The sequence below is a fragment of the Hemitrygon akajei genome, chromosome 17 (genome assembly GCF_048418815.1).
Source record: "Hemitrygon akajei chromosome 17, sHemAka1.3, whole genome shotgun sequence".
NCBI lineage: Eukaryota > Metazoa > Chordata > Chondrichthyes > Myliobatiformes > Dasyatidae > Hemitrygon > Hemitrygon akajei.
Genome location: NC_133140.1, coordinates 11,910,959 through 11,927,702, shown reverse-complemented (window position 1 = coordinate 11,927,702; position 16,744 = coordinate 11,910,959). Strand labels below are relative to the sequence as shown.

Sequence of the window (16,744 nt, the reverse complement as noted above, 5' to 3'; positions counted from 1 at the left end):
GGTGAAGGGGGTACCTCTAGAACAAAATACAAACTGCTGGAAGAACACAGTGGCTTAAGCAGCATTTGTGGAAAAATTTTGGGATCTGAGTTCTTCCAACAGTTTATTTTTTTTTGCTCCAGATTCTGGCATCTGGAGTTACTTGCGTCTATCAAGGGAATACTTCGGTGTGTCGCATAGGATCATAAAGTATTGAAGGAGGCCATTCAGTCCATCTCAGTTTAAGTTCATCTATCTTCTCCCTTTAAGGAGAATTACCTATTACATTACCCTGATAACTAAATCTTGCTGTCACTGATAACTATAGAAGAAGTACCTTTCAGCACCCTCTTCTAGGCCATGAAATTCTCTTTAAATTGGAATTGGATGCTATATTCCAGCTCTATCTTGAAAAAGACGTAGTTTTTGTAATTAACAAGGTATAAATACATCATTGATCACAGGCATTTTGCTTTCAAAGTTCAGTCCAATTCAAGTTAATGTGAATATTAACGTACAGTGGGTGGGAAACAGGTAGAAATGGGCTGATCAATCTCTTCGTTCTCCTCCACCACTTGCTAAAATAATGATTGATCCTCTCTTGGTTCAGCCTACTTTCCCACTCCATCTCTGTGTCAAGCAAATTTACTGTTCTCTGGGAAACTGAATTCCAAAGATTCATCAAGGATCGATTTTATTCACCATATTCATTTACAGATATTAGAATTTTGCTGTGGTGTGTTGGTGAAAAAACAACATTCAACAATTATAGACAAATAGTTACATAAAAATAAAGTTTGAGGTCAAAGTTTGCATATGAAATGAAAGGCATATAAATACATCATTACCAGCAAGTATTTGCAATGCAAACATCTTTATAAAAAGTGGCTTTATGTGCTTTCAGTGCAGTGCAGTGACAGGGTGATTAATCGATAGAGCATGGTGGGTGGATAACTAGACTGGTTGATCATGTTTACTGCCTGGGGGAAAAAACTGTTAAGATGGTGTGAGGTTTTTGTTTTAATAGCCCCGTAGTGCTTTCCTGAAAGGAGATTCTGGAAAAGGCAGCTTGCAGGGTGGGTAGAGCACACTAATAAACATTTCTGCCCACTTTTTGTCCCTGACACAGACGAATCCTGCAGTGGTGGTAGACTGCAGCCAATTAACTTGTCTGCTGACCTGATTGTTCACTGTAGTTTTTGTATATTGTGAGGATGCTGCACCAAACCAGACAGTGATGGCTGATCTGAGGACGCTCTCTATGAAGGCAGTGTAAAATTAAACAAGTGCATTCAGGGGAAGATGGAATTTTACCAATCGATGAAATTCCTCTTCATTGCCATCTTAGACAGGTGAGCCCTTATGAAACATAGGATAATCATTACTGTTCTACCTCTTCTTAAAGATCTGTAAGTTTTATTAACTTATCTTGCCACCTTGAAAGGTTTATGTGCAAACATACTTTTGGTTCTCTGTGACTAGATAGATAGATAGATAGATAGATAGATACTTTATTCATCCCCATGGGGAAATTCAACTTTTTTTCCAATGTCCCATACACTTGTTGTAGCAAAACTAATTACATACAATACTTAACTCAGTAAAAAAAATATGATATGCATCTAAATCACTATCTCAAAAAGCATTAATAATAGCTTTTAAAAAGTTCTTAAGTCCTGGCGGTTGAATTGTAAAGCCTAATGGCATTGGGGAGTATTGACCTCTTCATCCTGTCTGAGGAGCATTGCATCGATAGTAACCTGTCGCTGAAACTGCTTCTCTGTCTCTGGATGGTGCTATGTAGAGGATGTTTAGAGTTTTCCATAATTGACCGTAGCCTGCTCAGCACCCTTCGCTCAGCTACCGATGTTAAACTCTCCAGTACTTTGCCCACGACAGAGCCCGCCTTCCTTACCAGCTTATTAAGACGTGAGGCGTCCCTCTTCTTAATGCTTCCTCCCCAACACGCCACCACAAAGAAGAGGGCGCTCTCCACAACTGACCTATAGAACTATAGACTATAAATTTTTACCCTTCAGGATAGGCTAAGCGTTTTCTGCGACTTTTCCTGTCAAAAGTAATCACATTTATGCTTCTATTCATGCAATACACTGGTGAATTACATCTGCAAAAGTAACTCAGGCTGAAACATACTTCTACAACACACTTAAAATGCATCAAAGTTTAAAGTAAATTTAATACCAAAGCCCTCAGTTTGAACAAGATGGCACCAGTGAACAACACGACCAATGGCGATGTCTTTCAGACAGTTCATGAAACTTCTTCTTTCAAATATGATTCTGTTACTCTTGGAACCTCTGACTTACATTTTGATGGTGTGTTTTTGGGCCGATTGAGTGATCTGGGACTTTGTTGTCTCTGAGGGTGAGGTATCAAGCAGAGATTGTGGCCTCGTGGCCAAGAAGCCTGGAGACGGGGAGGGGGGCAAACCCACGATTGACCTCATTTCTCGCTGATCGCACCCATTAAGGCGTTGAACAAGATTGAAATCAATGAGGATGAGAGTGGAAGGCAAGTGGGGTGTTCAGCATCGTCTGCCTGCGTTTGGTTGGTCTCTCTCCCTCTCACTTGTTGCTGACTGAGGAAGGTCCGTGTGTGTCTCTCTTACTCTCTCCCATCCCCCTCTCTCTCACCCCCCCCCTCACTCTCTCTATCTCTCACCCCCCCCCCCCCCCCCTCACTTGCAGCTGCTGGAGGATGGTGCCAAAGCATTGGTTCTTGGGCAAGGTTTATTTGATGTGATCTGTGGACTGGACTCTATAGTTCATATTATGATGTGTCTCTAGCTTCTGCTTTCTCCTTCCTTTTTGATCGGGGCAGGCCGGTTTTGTGGCCTGCAGTCAAAAAGTGATGCAATGCTAAACTGAACGGAACATTCTGGGACTATTTCAATGACTGTTTAATGTTTCTGTGTTTTTCACTCTTTTTTGCTGTTTGAGTGATTGTTTTTGCTCATTTTTGGGTGTTTGATGTGTTTCTTTGTTTCGTGGCTGTCGGACGATGAATCTCAGGGTTGTATACTGCATACATACTTTGATAATAAATGTACCTTGAACCTTTGAATATGTGTCACTCACATTTACTTTTTGCAGGTATTTACAGTAGAAATAATGAAAAACTACACATAAACAACGACTGACAAACACCTAATGTGCCAAAGAAGACAAACTGTGAAAATACACACATCAATAAACACATACGTATATACTTAAAATTGAGAACGTGATTGTAGAGTTCTTGGTTGTGGAATCAGTGATTGAAGTTATCTCCTCTGGTTCAGGAGCCTGATGGTTGTAGGCTAAAAACTGTTCCTGAACCCAGTGGTGTGGGACCTGAGGCTCTTCTACCTCCTTCCTGATGGCATCAGGGAAATGGGGGCATGCCCTGGATGGCTGGGGTCCCTGATGGTGGATGCTGCTTGTAGATGGGTTCAATGATCAGGAGGGCTTTTTCCTGGTGATGGATTGGGCTGTATCCACCACTTACTGTAGGATTTTTCGTACTTGGGCTTTGATGTCAGGATACACTCCACCATGAGACAATCTATACAAGTTTGTCAAGAGCTTTAGATGCCATGCCTTCTTTGTAATGGTACTTACGGGGTGGCCCCAGCACGGTCCTCTGATATAACAACGGCAAGGATTTTAAAGTTACTAACCCTCTCCACTTCTAATCCCCTAATAAGGACTGGCTCCTGGACCCCAGTCTCTTCCTCCTGTGGACAATAATCAGCTGTTTGGTTTTGATGACATTGATTGAAGGTTGGAGTTGTGGCACCATTCAAACAGATTTTCGATCTCCATCCTATACTCAGAGGCCACTTTATTAGGTATCTCCTGTAACTAAATAAAAAGGACACTCTGCATGCTCATGGTTTTCTGCTGCTGTAACCCATCCACCTCAAGAATCGAAGTGTTGTGTGTTCAGAGATGCTCTTCCGCACCTCACTGTTGTTACCTGAGGCTTTCTGTTAGCTTGAACCAGTCTGGCCATTCTCCTCTGACCTCTAATTAACGAGGCATTTTCACACACAGAACTGCTGCTCACTGGATGTTCTTTTCGTGTTTCACACCATTCTCTGTAAACCCTAAAGACTGTTGTGTGTGAAAATCCCAGGAGATCAGCAGTTTCTACTCCTTATGGCACTAATAATCATTCTACCATCAAAGTCACTTCAATCACATTTCCTTCCAATTGTGATGTTTGGTCTGAACAACAACTGAACCTCTTGGCCGTGTCGGCATGCTTTATGCATTGAGATGCTGCCACATGATTTGCTGATTAGGTATTTGCTTTAATAAGCAGGTGTACAGGTGGTCCTAATAAAGTGGCCACTGAGTGCATAAGTCAAATCATCCCCACCTTTGATTTGGCTAAAAACAGAGATGTTGCCGGCAAATTTAAATATTTCAATGGAGCTTCAGAGTCATAAGTCGGCAGAACTGGGGGCTATGCACACGGCTTTGTGGTGTGCCTGTGCTGATGGAGATTGTGGGGGAGATGTTGTTGCCAATCTGTACTGACTGAAGTCTGCCAGCTAAGAAATTGAGGATCCAGTTGCAAAAGGAGGTTTTGAAGCCTAGATCTTGGAGCTTATTAATTAGATTCAAGGGCATGATTATCCTGAACAGCATCCTACTCATGACTATTCACCTTCACTGTCTTTCCTCAAACATGAACACAATAGGCCCTTCAAGCCTAGTCTGTGATCATGGCTCACGATGCTGGACTCAGCTCCTCTTCTGCACCATTTCTCCCTGTCCCTCCATCTATCAAAATCCTACTTTTCCATTTCTACTATGAGGTAATGTGGCCTCAAATCTATTCACCATCAACATTCTATCCACTGACTGACATTTACTCCAAGCACAGAATGCTAAGATATTAATACTAAGTACTACAGTATTAATATTAAGATTAAGATTCTCATTCAAGTCGTTCTGTAGCACCACGGCTCCCAGTCTCCGTGTAACTCTTAAATCCCTGGTCATACACTAAAAGAGGGATATGATAGTACTGGAGAGGATGCAGAGGAAATTCAATACAGTCGGCCCTCCTTATCCGTAGGGGATTGGTTCCGGGACCCCCTACGGATACCAAAATTTGTGGATGCTCAAGTCCCTTATTTAACATCTATCAGTATGGTGGTCTTTAGGACCCAGCGCAACCCTGGACTTAATTTAACATGTCTCTGTGCGGTGGACATTAGGACCCGGTGGCGCAGCTCTGAATCCGCTGTGTTTCAGTTCACGAAAATAATCTCGATCGCAATTGAAAATAAGGTGGAAGTAATAACGCGATTGGAAAGAGGTGAAACGCCATCGGCCATTGGAAAAGCATTAGGCTACAGTCGGTCAACCATCAGAACAATTTTAATGGAGAATGTGAAAGGCCCTGCCCCGGTGAAAACTACAATTATTACTAAGCAACGCAGTGGTTTAATTATTGAAATACATATGTTTCTTAAATGTTTTATATGCATAGAAAGGTAAAATATGTACTATATACTAAGGAAAACGTTTGACTAACTGACACTAAATAATACCAGATGTACCTGTTCCGACTTCAAATCCGACTTAAAGACGGACTCAGGAATGGAACTCATTCATAACCCGGGGACTGCCTGTACTTTTAAGTCATTTCTAGATTACTTATAATATCTAATACAATGTAAATGCTATGTAAATAGTCATTATACTGTATTGTTTAGGGAATAATGACAAGAAAAAATAGTCTGTACATGCTCAAGCAATGAGTGCTGGAGAGAAAACTTCCGGGTTTTCCCGATCCGCGGATAAGGAGGGCCGACTGTATGTGTGGATTAGGAAGGGGGGTTTCAATGACAAGAAAAGACTGGAGACGCTGGGTCTGTTCTCCCTGGGACAAAGGTGGTGGTGTGGCGGTCCGCACACATGGGGCATGAACTGCCATTGGGGTCTCCAGGCAGATACGCGGCCCACTTGGGGCGGACCTTCCGGGGACGGTCTGACATCATGTCCACCCCACTGGTCGCAGGGACCCATGGGAGGGGGGATTTAAGTGCGCGAGTTTGAATCAGTAAAGCCATTCCGAGTTCAGCTCTCTCTGCCTCTATGTGTTCCTTTCGTAGCGCCTTGCGCGCCACTACATTAGTGACCCAACGTTCCAGACGGCATCTGGAACCAGCGACTCTGCAACCAGCCATGAATCCGAGCAATTCGCACAGCGCGGTCTCTCTGAAGCTCCCGACTTTCTGGCCACTCAGCCCCACGTTTGGTTCGAGCAGCTGAGGCCCGGTTCAATATCAGAGACATTACAGCCGATGCTACACAGTATAACTACGTGGTCAGCACGCTCGACCAGGAGATGGCAGGCCGGATCATCGACTTCCTACGCCAGCCACCAACGGAGGACAGGTACACTTAGTTTATGGCGCTCCTGATCCATACCTTCGGACTCTCCCTCCGCGAATGGGCCGCGTGGCTCCTACACACGGACGGCCTGGGCGACCGTATGCCATGCGAGTTCATGAATGATATGCTGGCACTCATGGACGGCCATAAGCCGTGCCTTTTATTTGAACAGTTGTTCCCCGAGCAAATGCCAGAAGACATCCGCCTCCTCCTCATGAGTGAGGATTTCAGCGACACATGCAGGGTCGCGGCTAAAGCAGACGTCCTTTGGCAGAGCAAGCAACGTGGAGCAGCCTCCATGGGCCTAGCCACAGTCGCGCTTTGGGGCAAAGCCGCCGAGACCCACAACCGAAGCCGCCGAGACCCACAGGGGCACAAGACGAAAGTTCGGAATGATGGTGTTTCTATCACCAAAGATGGGGCTCAGGTGCGTGCCACTGCCATCCACCATGTGCTTTTCTGGGAAATGCCGGGGCCAGCCATCGCTAATGGCTATGACGGCTGGCCACCGAGACAGCCTCCTGTACCTCTGGGACCGACACTCCGAGCAGCGCTTCCTGGTAGACACCGGGGCCGAAGTCAGTGTACTCCCCCCCTCAAACATGGACACTCATAACGCGGTCCCAGGCCCCGAACTCACCATCGCAAATGGCACCAGTATTCGGCCTGCGAACTATCTCACTGCATTTCGGGTCCAGCCGTTTCACTTGGACTTTCACGTTGGCAGCGGTGTCACAGCCACTAATAGGGGCAGATTTCCTACAAGCCAACTGCCTCCTGGTCGACTTGAAAGACCGGCGTTTGGTCCATGCTGAGACGTTCCAGACTTTCCAGCTCGGAGAAGCCAAGCTTCCGGCCCTCCACCTGGATTCCGTGACCCTTTCGGGTAATGAATTCGCCAGGGTGTTGGAGGAATTCCCCTCCATAGTCACCCTGCAGTTCTCCACAGCCAACCCCAAGTGCGGCGTGCAGCACCACATCCCCACGCAAGGACCGCCGCTGCACGCCCGAGCTCGCAGACTCCCACCCGACAAGCTCCACCTCGCCAAGGAGGAGTTCCGTAAGATGGAAGAGATGGGAATCGTACGCCGCTCAGACAGCCCATGGGCATCCCCGCTGCACATGGTGCCCAAGTCCACAGGAGGATGGAGGCCCTGCGGAGACTACAGAAGGCTCAACTACACCACAACCACCGACAGATACCCGGTACCCCCACTTCCAGGACTTCTCGGCGAACTCAGAAAATCTTCTCCAAAATCGACCTGGTCAGGGGATATCATCAGATCCCAGTGTGCCCCGACGACATGCCCAGGACAGCCCTCATCACCCCGTTTGGCTTGTTCCAATTCCTGAGGATGCCTTTCGGTCTCAAGAATGCAGCCCAAACTTTCCAAAGGCTCATGGATTCAGTGGGACGCGGCCTGAATTTTGCTTTCATTTACTTGGACGATATCCTGGTGGCCAGCAGTTCGCACCAGGAGCAGGTGGCACATTTGCACCAGCTCTGCCAATGCCTAAGCAACCACGGACTGGCAATCAATCCGGCAAAGTGCCAGTTTGGGCTGACGGAGATCGACTTCTCCACAGAATCAACCGACATGGCGCAGTTTCCCTACCGGACAAGATCCAGGCCTTCCGCCAGTTGCCCAAGCCCAGCACGGTCAAGGGCCAGGCCTTCCGCCAGTTGCCCAAGCCCAGCATGGTCAAGGGCCAGGCCTTCCGCCAGTTGCCCAAGCCCAGCATGGTCAAGGGGCTGCAGGAGTTTGTAGGGATGGTCAACTTTTATCATCGGTTCGTGCCAGTGGCGGCACGCATCATGAGACCGTTGTTCAGCCTGCTGGCCAGCAAGGCCAAAGAAATGGCATGGGACACGGAGTCCACGGAGGCGTTCGAGCAGGCCAAGGAGGCGCTGGCAAAGGTGACCCTCCTAGTGCACCCGAGAGTCGATGTACCCACGGCACTCACAGTCGACGCTTCCGACACGGCAGTCGGCAGAGTCCTGGAGCAGCTCGTCGAGGACCAGTGGCGACCACTCGCTTTCTTCAGCCGGCACCTACGGCCAACAGAGGTGAAGTACAGCGCTTTCGACAGTGAGTTGCTAGCGCTCTACCTGGCTGTCCGGCATTTCCGATACTTCCTCGAGGGAAGGGAGTTCACCGTGTATACGGACCACAAGCCCCTCACCTTCGCACTGGCCAAGGTATCGGACCCATGGTTGGCTCGGCAGCAGAGGCATCTGTCCTTTATTTCTGAATTCACCACGGACGTCTACCACATCGCAGGGAAGAACAACGTCGTCGCCGACACACAGTCTCGCCCCTGCCTCCACTCAGTAGGCATATCGTCCTCAGGAATAGACTACGCAGCACTGGTGGCAGCACAATGGTCGGACACCGAGATTCCGGCTTACCGCACCGCCGTTTCGGGGCTCCAGTTGGAGAACGTCTCCATCGGCCCGGCAGCAGATCGACTCCTGTGCGATGTGTCTACCGGCAAACCCCGACCCGTGGTACCAGCCGCGTGGAGGCGCCGGGTGTTCGACACACTGCACGACCCGGCCCACCCGTCCATCCGGGTGTTCGACACACTGCACGACCCGGCCCACCCGTCCATCCGGGTGTTCGACACGCTGCACAGCCCGGCCCACCCGTCCGTCCGGGTGTTCAACACGCTGCACAACCTGGCCCACCCGTCCATCCGGGTGCTCGACACGCTGCACTACCCAGCCCACCCGTCCATCTGGGCATCCATCAAACTGGTAGCGGATAGATTCGTCTGGCACGGTTTGCGCAACAGGTCGGACACTGGGCCAGGACCTGTGTACACTGCCAGACCGCCAAAGTCCAGCGACAGGGGAAGGCTCCCCTCCAGCAGTTCCAACCGACGCAAAGGAGGTTCCAGCACATCTACGTGGACATCGTCGGCCCCCTGCCAGTCTCCCGGGGCACCAGGTATATCTTTAGCATGGTAGACAGGTTCACCAGATGGCCAGAAGTCATATCACTGGCAGACACGTCCACTGAGTCCTGCGCCAGGACGCTCATTGCAAACTGGATCGCCAGGTTCGGCCTCCCAATGGATATCACCTCCGACAGAGGGGAGCAGTTCACATCTGGTTTGTGGACAGCACTGGCACAGCTCCTGGGCACCCAGCTGCATCACCCCACAGTGTACCATCCCCAGTCCAATGGTTTGGAAGAGTGATTCCACCGGTATCTCAAGTCAGCCCTGAAGGCGTGCCTCAGTGGCCCCAACTGGACAGATGAGCTTCCCTGGGTCCTACTGGGCATCCGCATGGCCCCCAAGGAGGATCTGGGCACCTCCTTGGCAGAGGTGGTCTATGGCGCCTCCCTGACGGTCCCGGACCACTTCGTACCAGAGGCCCGAGGTTCGGAAGAAACTCCAGCTGCGGTGCTAACGAGGCTGCTGGACAAGGTAGGGACCCTGGCACCGGTCCCAACCTCCAGGCATGGTCCCACGCCATCCTTCACCCCTAAAGACCTCCGAGACTGTGAGTATGTTTATATTTGCAGGGGCATGCACAGGTCACCTCTACAGCGGCCGTACTAGGGACCGTTCAGGGTGATCCGGCACAACGTGTGTCGCGGAGGTGGGTGGCCGGGAAGAGACTTTTACAGTGGACCATCTCAAACCGACGCACTTGAGCATTGAGCAACCAGTGAGGGGGCCTGCACCGTGCCGGTGAGGCCGGCCACCCAGACCGGGGGCTCCACTCCCCCGACGGACGTTTCTGGGGGGTCGGGGGGGGGGGGGGGTGTGGCGGTCCGCACACACGGGGCTCGAACCGCCATCGGGAGCCACAGGCAGACGCGCAGGGCGGACCTTCCGGGGACGGTCTGATGTCACATCCGCCACACTGGTCACAGGGACCCATGGGAGGGGGGATTTAAGTGTGCGAGTTTGAATCAGTAAAGCCATTCTGAGTTCAGCTCTCTCTGCCTCCATGTGTTCCTTTCGTAGCGCCTTGCATGCCACTACAGTGTAACAATTATAATGTACATAGACACAGTAGACTGCAGGAAGCTTTTCCCTTTGTCAGAGGTGAGTAAAACTTAAACAACACCAATATAAGTCGGGGTAACAGTTTCGATGGGACCTTTTCACCCAGAGTGGGAGGACCTGTTTTTACCTGGAAGAGAGGTGGAAGCCGAGTCACAGGCAACATTGGAGAAGTGTCTAGACAAGCACTTGAATCGTCTGGGTTATCGGGCCAAGTGCTGGAAGATGGGATTAATATGAATGGGTGCATATTGGTTAGAATGTTTGCCGGCTGTGTGACTCCTTCTATTCCTGTGCTCTGCCAATACAGCCCGGTTTACTGTCCCTGCATCAGCAGAAGGTGCTGTACCATCAGCTGTCAGAACCCCGACCTCTGCAATTCTCCTCACGCCACTTTCCTCTCTTAAGGTGCTCTTAAAACCTAACTTTTCGAGCGTCTGCCCTAATACTGCTCCACTTCACCAGCTGTCAGGTTTAGTAGCACCTTACTACGTTTTACTAAATATTACTAGAAGAGCTGGTATCCTGGTGCAAACACAAAAACTTGCTGGTGAATGCCCTCAAAACTGTGGAGGTACGTATCGACTTCACGTTCTTGGGCATCATTATTTCCCAAAATCTCATGTGGGAGGGCCACGTCTGCTACATTAACAAAGACACAGTAAGAGCACGTGCTTCTTGCAGCAGCTGGGAAGAGTCCAACTCCCCCAGATCATCCTGGTGCAATTAGCATCTCGACATCAGCCATCACTGTCTGGTTTGCTGCAGCGTCCTCTCACAATGTACAGAAACTACAGTGATCTGTCCGGTCAGCAGGAAAGGTCAGTGGCTGCGGCCCACTGTCACTGCAGGGCTTGTGTGTTTCCAGAACAAAGACACAGGTGGAAAGAAATCACTGCAGGTGGATGCTACCCACCCTGCAAACTGCCTTTTCCAAAACCTTCCTTCTGGAAAGCGTTACACGGTTATTAAAACAAAAACTTTACACCCTCTTCCCCCAGCAGTAAACGTGATCAAGCATTCTAGTTAACCTCCCACCCCTCCCTGTCCATTACTCTCATCACTATACTGCACTGTAAATACTTTAAACCATTGTTATAATGCTGCTTACATAGTAAGTACATCCTGGTGTATTTTACTCCAAATCCAAACTTAATATTTAAAAACATTTAGTTTTTAAATAAATTTTTTATCCTGTATAATTGTAGAATGTTGGATTTTTTTTTGGTTGCATGTTTACCAACACACCACAGCAAATTCCTAATACACACCACAGCAAATTCCTAATACACACCGCAGCAAATTCCTCATACACACCACAGCAAATTCCTAATACACACCACAGCAAATTCCTAATACACACCACAGCAAATTCCTCATACACACCACAGCAAATTCCTAATACACACCACAGCAAATTCCTAATACACACCGCAGCAAATTCCTCATACACACCACAGCAAATTCCTAATACACGTAGATGAAAATGGTGAATAAAGATGATTCTCAAAATTGCACTTGAAATCAAGTGTCTGGAAATAACACTGCACAAAACACAACACAGGGTTAACACAAGCCTTTACCACCACTGCACAAAACACAACACAGGGTTAACACAAGCCTTTACCACCACTGCACAAAACACAACATAGGGTTAACACAAGCCTTTACCACCACTGCACAAAACACAACACAGGGTTAACACAAGCCTTTACCACCACTGCAGTCTAGATGCAAATTTCAGCTGTCAATGCATCAATGCTCATCTTGAACATATTGTGCTGCCTTATCTTTTTAATTCCCAATTCATGTTGCTCAATAGCTCATTGCCAGACAACTACTACACCTTAAGGCCATAAGTTAGAGCAGCAGATTTAGACCATTCGATTCATGGTTGATCTATTTTTCTCAATAGACAATAGACAGTAGGTGCAGGAGTAGGCCATTCGGCCCTTCTAGCCAGCACCGCCATTCACTGTGATCATGGCTGATTATTCACAATCAGTACCCCGTCCCTGCCCTCTCCCCATATCCCTTGACCCTGCTATCTATAAGAGCTCTATCTAACTCTCTTTTGAATGCACCCAGAGACTTGGCCTCCACTGCCTTCTGGGGCAGAGCATTCCACATATCCACCACTCTCTGGGTGAAAAAGTTTTTCCGCATCTCTGTTCTAAATGGCCTACCCCTTATTCTTAAACTGTGGCCTCTAGTTCTGGACTCATCCATCAGCGGGAACATGCTTCCTGCCTCCAGTGTGTCCAATCCCTTAATAATCTTATATGTTTCAATCAGATCCCTTCCCATCCTTCTAAATTCCAGTGTATACAAGCCTAGTCGCTCCAATCTTTCAACATATGACAGTCCTGCCATTCCGGGAATTAACCTTGTGAACCTAAACTGCACTCCCTCAATAGCAAGAATGTCCTTCCTCAAATTTGGAGACCAAAACTGCACACAATACTCCAGGTGGGGTCTCACCAGGGCCCTGTACAGCTGCAGAAGGACCTCTTTACTCCTATACTCAATTCCTCTTGTTATAAAAGCCAGCATGCCATTAGCTTTCTTCACTGCCTGCTGTACCTGCATGCTTGCTTTCATTGACTGATGTACAAGAACACCTAGATCTCCTTGTACTTCCCCTTTTCCTAACTTGACTCCATTTAGATAGTAATCTGCCTTCCTGTTCTTGCCACCAAATTGGATAACCTCACAATTATCCACATTAAACTGCATCTGCCATACATTTGCCCACTCACCCAACCTGTCCAAGTCACCCTGCATTCTCATAACATCCTCCTGACATTTCACACTGCCACCCAGCTTTGTGTCATTGGCAAATTTGCTAATGTTACTTTTAATCCCTTCATTTAAATCATTAATGTATATTGTAAACAGCTGCGGTCCCAGCACCGAACCTTGCGATACCCCACTGGTCACAGCCTGCCATTCCGAAAGGGACCTGTTAATCGCTACTCTTTGTTTCCTGTCAGCCAGCCAATTTTCAATCCATGTCAGTACTCTGCCCCCAATACCATGTGCCCTAATTTTGCCCACTAATCTCCTATGTGGGACTTTATCAAAAGCTTTCTGGAAGTCCAGGTACACTATATCCACTGGCTCTCCCTTGTCCATTTTCATAGTTTTCAATACCAGTCTCTCGCGTTCTCTCTGTTACCCTTACCCCCTTTACCAACCAAGAATTTAGCAATCTCTTCCTTATGTGCACCCAATGACTTGGCCTCCACAGCTCACTGTGGCAACAAATTTTAGATTCACCACCCTCTGGCTATAGAAATTCTTCCTGATCCCAGTTCTAAACAGACATCCTTTTATTCTGAGGCTCTGCCATCATATGCTAGACTCTCCTACTAACGGGCTGTCCACATCCACTCTATTCAGGCCTTTCAGTGTACCGATCCTACACTGACATTAGGCCTCCTGCACTTAATGGGAGCATCTGCATTGAGGCAGCAGTCCAGTGAAACAGGTGCATGGGAGGGAGTGCAAGGGAAGGAGTGTGTCCCAATTTTATATAGACCTTTAGATTATTGGAATAAGGACAAGAGAAAGACACATGTCCTCTATGAGTATGCCCTGAAAAGTAAGGAGGAGGTTACAGGAAGTAGCCGACGAGAAAAAGCACATAATAATGGCCTGCTGACTTCCTCCAGCACTGAGTGTGTGTTGCTTTGGATTTTCTCTTGTTTGTGAGCACATAATAATTGCTTGGTAAGTGAGTTTTCTCGATTTGACACTTAGCCATGTACGGTGTATCATTTAGACTTCTCCTCTGTGTCCTACACACACACACACACACACACACACACACACACACACACACACACACACACACACACACACACACACACACACACACACACACACACACACACACACACACACACACACACACACACACACACACACACACACACCTACCTGGTGGAACACAGCAGGACGAAGGGTCTCGGCCCGAAACGTCGACAGTGCTTCTCCCTATAGATGCTGCCTGGCATGCTATGTTCCACCAGCATTTTGTGTGTGTTGTTTGAATTTCCAGCATCTTCAGATTTCCTCGTGTTTTCTCCTCTGTGTCCTACACCGCCCCCCCCCCCCCCCCCAAAGCCTCACTGGCCTAAGGGATAGAGTCTTTCTCCTTAAGGGGTCACACACAAGCAGTCAGCTCCAGACTAGCTGAGAATGCTACTGAGATAGAGGTTAAGCACGTACCTGTAGGTAACGTGTCTCCTTCCTTCCCCAGTGTCAATAAATGTCCTATATATAGAGAACGGAGCATTCCCTGGCACACCTCCTGAAAGTGCCATACATGTTCTTTTCATTAAGCTTTCCATTGCACTATCTTAAATACCTACATAGCTCTTACCAGACGTGGGAGAAGCATTTCCAGAAGCAAGGGAGGAAGAAGTCATTGCACTGTTGTGCCTCATACCATGCAGAGCCGGCTCATGATACCATCATCACAAGGGTTTGCCCTCTGCGTACAGACACACATGCAGGCTCCAGAGAGACTGAAGGGAAACCAAGTCGATATGTGGGGCTACAGGTAGATTCAGATTCACCTATCATGCTTACATCGAAACACACAGTGAAATGTGTTATTTGCGTTAACAACCAACAGACCCAAGGATGTGCTGGGAACAGCTTGTGAGTGTCAGCACGTTCCCGTTCCAACATAGCAAGCCCACCATGCTCAGCAGAGCATCACAGAACACAACAAGCAACAAGAGCAAAACAAGCCCTATTTCTTCCTTCCACCCAGCAACGTACACGCACAGTCCTTCAACCCCAGGACTTTGGCTTCTAACATACACGGACTTGCAGACGTTGAGCCTTGGACTTCTCCAGCAGACTCTCAGAGATCTTCAGACTAAGGGCTCCAGCCATTCTGCACTTCCGCTAGTTCAGGGTTCATTCTGGACTAACGATTGAACTTTGGGCTTTGAAATGGACTACCGATCACATTTTAGGCTTTGATCTTTGGTACTCGCCGATGATGACGAAAGAGGACCCTGGATAAGAACTCAGACTCTAGGCCTCGAGCTCTGCACTTGCCAATGATGGGATCCTGAAAACAAGCCCTTCAACAAGTCTAGGCTGTGGGACTGGAGCTACAGCACCATAACTGAGGCAGACCGGGTACAATTTAGAGCTTGGGAGCTGTCTGTGTGGAGTTTGCAAGTTCTCTCTGTAACTACTTGGGGCTCCAGCTTTCCTCACACCGCAAAGGCTGGCTGATAAGTTGATTACTGATACATGGCGGGAGAACCAGGGGGCACAGGTTGTAGAGAGATTGTCCTGAGAGCTGGCATAGACTTGATGGGTTGCATGCCCTCTTTGTATGGCACGATATCCCTGCATATGAGGTTTTGCTCTCAGTGATTCAGCTCAGTATTACAATGACACGGCGGAAAGGGAAAGCTGATGTATGTGAAAATCCTCTGTGCAATCACCAGCCAGCTTAAACAGCAGGTCCAAAATGTCAAGGCTCATGGCACAGCTGCTGATAACGTTGCCATTAGCTTCCAGTGACGTGACTGAATATTTCTCAGGTCAATCAAGAGTTCTGTTTGTGGACACATGAGCAAACTGCTATCCTGCAAGAGCAGAGAGATTCCACCTGGGGAGAGATTGCTACCACGCAGGAGCAGACTGCTTTTCCACAAGGACAAAAGACCATAAGATATAGGAGCAGAATTAGGCCATTTGGCCCATCGAGTTGGTTCCACCATTTCATCATGGCTGATCCAATTTTCCTCTCAGTCCCAATCTACTGCCTTCTCCCCGTATCCCCTCATGCCCTGACTAATCAGAATCTATCAATCTCTGTCTTAAATATACATAAAGACCAGGCCTCCACAGCTGCCTGTGGCAACAAATTCTACTGATGCACTATTCTCTGGCTAAAGAAATTCCTCCTAATCTCTGTTCTAAAAGGACGCCCCTCTATTTTGAGACTGTGTCCTCTGATCTTAAACACTCTCACCTTAGGAAACATCCTCTCCACGTCCACTCTGTCAAGGGCTTTCACCGTTCAATGGCTTTCAATGAGGTCAGACCTCATCCTTCTGAATTCCAGTGAATACGGGCTCAGAGCCGTCAAACGCTCTTCATATGTCAAGTCGTTCAATCCTGGAGTCATTTTCATGAAACTCCTTTCAACCCTCTCCAATTTCAGCACATCCCTTCTAAGATACAGGACCCACAACTGCTCACGATACTCCAAGTGAGGCCTCACCAGTGCTTCATACTGTCTCAACATTACATCCTTGCTTTTATATTCTAGTCCTCTTGAAAAGAATGTTAACATC

General features: G+C 48.1%; 1 protein-coding gene across 4 annotated transcripts in view; it reads right to left on the bottom strand.

The window, feature by feature from the left end:
• The window catches only part of fcsk (fucose kinase), a 387,988-nt gene that overhangs the window by 83,455 nt on the left and 287,789 nt on the right, over positions 1-16,744 (bottom strand). The gene's annotated exons all lie outside the window — the stretch shown is intronic.